This window comes from Propithecus coquereli, unplaced genomic scaffold, assembly GCF_000956105.1.
Source record: "Propithecus coquereli isolate 6110/MARCELLA unplaced genomic scaffold, Pcoq_1.0 Scaffold40, whole genome shotgun sequence".
Lineage (NCBI taxonomy): Eukaryota > Metazoa > Chordata > Mammalia > Primates > Indriidae > Propithecus > Propithecus coquereli.
In genome coordinates, this window is record NW_012149730.1 from 5674496 (window position 1) to 5677605 (window position 3110).

The following is a 3110-nucleotide window of genomic DNA, read 5'->3' on the forward strand; positions in this document are numbered from 1 at the left end:
AAAAAAACCTAACATATCAAGTCCTAAATCAGACAAATTGCACAAAAGAGAGGAAAAGCTTCCTGGGGGAGAGGAAGAGATGTCCATGAAAAAGCCAACTGGGGTGAGCCTTACAAAAGCATGGCCCTTCTCTCTCTTAATGTCTTAATCTCAACAGATCATACAGCAGGAGCTGGTCTCTGTTCCAACTGCAGGATGCTCCCAAGGCAGTGTCCAAGAGCCTGGAAGGCAGCTTTTCACAGCAGGTTCAGTACAGCAGGAAAAGCCATCCTGCCAGAGTCCAGTGGTCCTGTTAGCATAGGCTGCTGCTGCTGCTGGCCTGGGAGCTGCCCATACCCGGGTGGTCTGGACTATGTCGGTTCTTTTTCTTCTTCTCTTTCTTCTTCCTTTTCCGTTCAGCATCCTCTTCTTTTTTCTTTTTCTTCTTCTTGTGATCCGAATCGGAAGGTGTTTTTGGGGGGACAGGATCCTGAGTACGGCTCTGTGCTTGTGCTTGTTCTTCTTCTTGCGAGGCTGAATATGCATCAGACGACACTGCTAGGGCAATGGTCCAGTGTGGAGGCGGAAGCCAGCCAGCCTGGTCCCTGTGATAGGATTGAAAGAGCCACTAAGAATAGGGGGCTTCTCAATGAAGGAGCGGAGGCTGCTGTTATCATGGGAACCAGGCAGATCAATCATCCCTGGCAGGTCAGGCAGGAAGTTACTTAGTTTCTCCTTCACCTTTTTCCCACAGAATTTGTTATAGGCATGTTCCAGGTTGTAGTGTGTGATTAGATTGGTGCTGCCTGTCAGCTCTGTGCTACCTGGGAGCTCTCTTATTAGGTAGAAGGGGCCACAACCAGCTACTGACTTGTCCCCTCCGGAAGGAGCCGTGGCCGCCATGGGGGACGGGCCGTGCAGGGTCCCCCCCCCACCCCGGAGGAGGCGGAGGCGGGGGTGGAGGCTTTCCTGGTCCGAAGCCGTGCGGTTGGGGGCGGTGGTGGGTCAGCCTGAGCCCTGAACAGGGCTGTGAAATTCTCCATCTTCCTCTCCGCCCCCTGCAGCATCATTTTCATTTCTCATTTTTGTGAAGTAATTCTATAATGAGATACTGTTTAATTTTTTTAACTTAAAACTTTTTTACTTTAAAACTTTCTGTTTTCTGTGATTTGGGAATATTATGATGACTGCTTAGTCTGGTAATATCAACATATATAGTATTCTTTTAGCATAGATATAGTTTCATTTGCATCATAAACAATGCTTTGCCATCCAATTTGATAACAAAATAATCTTTTCACTGTACCTTAAAGATGGGATATTTTAAGTTCACTTTCATCACCCTCCCTTTTTTGGATGTTGATACATGTATGCTGGTAATAAAAATAAATAAAATGTCAGGATATGGCAGTATACATGGCACTCAAAATGCTGTCAAGTTACAAGTGTGTTACTGTGATTTGTAGTGCATAGCAGCAGTGCCAAGTGGTGAGACTGCCACATACAGTCTCAGGTCATGAGTACTCTGTTGTAAAAGCAGCCGTAGACAGTAGGTATATGAATAAGTATGGCTGTACTCCAATAAAATTTTATTTATGGACACTGAAATTCAAGTTTCATATAATTTGGGGTGTCAAGAAATGTTATTTTGATTTTTTTCCAGCCATTCAAAATGTAAAAATCATAATTACATTGATAGGATTAAAAATATTATGTAAATGTGTTCAGCAAAATGTTTCTCCCCAACTCTGTCTCTTATCAATTCAATTCCCTTTCCCCCTTCCCTTAGGTAACTACTGTTAACAGTTTCTTGTGGATCTTTCCAGAATTCTTTCTAAACACACAGAAATGAGTGTATTATATATATGTATACATACTTATTCATTAAGGCTATAACCAGAAAAATAAGATGTGCAACTAATAATATTTTAAATCAATTATTGGAAATGTTAATATGTGGTTGCACATAGATTGAAAACCGTGTCTGTCCTTGAATAAATTATTTACCTCGTTAGGTTGCCAGAAGTTAGCAAATTAAATACAAATGCAAATAAAAATGCAAATGAAAATACAAGATGCCCAGTTAAATTTGAATTTTGGATAAACACCATGTCTTTGTGTTGTTATAAAGGAACACCTGAGGCTGGGTAATTTATAAAGAAAAGAGGTTTAGGCCGGGCGCGGTGGCTCACACCCGTAATCCTAGCTCTCTGGGAGGCCGAGGTGGGTGGATTGTTTGAGCTCAGGAGTTCGAGACCAGCCTGAGCAAGAGCGAGACCCCGTCTCTACCAAAAATAGAAAGAAATTAATTGGACAACTAAAAATGTATAGAAAAAATTAGCCGGGCATGGTGGCGCATGCCTGTAGTCCCAGCTACTTGGGAGGCTGAGGCAGAAGGATCGCTTGAGGCCAGGAGTGTGAGGTTGCTGTGAGCTAGGATGATGCCACGGCACTCTAGCCCGGGCAACACAGTGAGACTCTGTCTCAAAAAAAAAAAAAAAAAAAAAAAGAGGTTTATTTGGCTCACAGTTCTGCAGGCTGTATAAGAAGCATGATGCTAACATTTGTATCTGGTGCATGCCTCAGACTGCTTCCAATCATGGTAGAAGGGGAGGGGAAGCAGGCATCACATTCCAAGAGGAAGGAAGCAAGAGAGAGAGAGGAGAGAGGTGCCAGGCTCTCTTTAACAATCAGTTGTCTCTGGGAACTAACAGAAGGAGAACTCACTCATTATGGCAAGGGTGGCACCGAGCCATTCATGAGGGATCAGCCCCCAAGATCCAAACACCTCCCACTAGTCCCCACCTCTAACATTGGTACTCAAATTTCAACATGGGAATTGGAGGGAACAAATATCCAAATTATATCACAATATTTTTTTAGTATAAGTATGTCCTAAATATTGCATGTAAGTATTGCATAAGATACATATTGCAATATACATGAATATTTTGGACCCAATTATACTAAAAAATTACTTGTTTATCTGAGATTCAAATTTAACTGGGTGTCCTGTATTTTTTTTTTTTTTTTTGAAACAGTCTCACTGTGTTACCCGGGCTAGAGTGCCGTGGCGTCAGCCTAGCTCATAGCAACCTCAAACTCCTGGGCTCAAGCAATCCTTCTGCCTC

General features: G+C 42.7%; 1 pseudogene; it reads right to left on the reverse strand.

The window, feature by feature from the left end:
• LOC105817216 lies at nt 1-1022 on the reverse strand (annotated as a pseudogene).
• Nucleotides 1023-3110: the final 2088 nt, after the last annotated feature.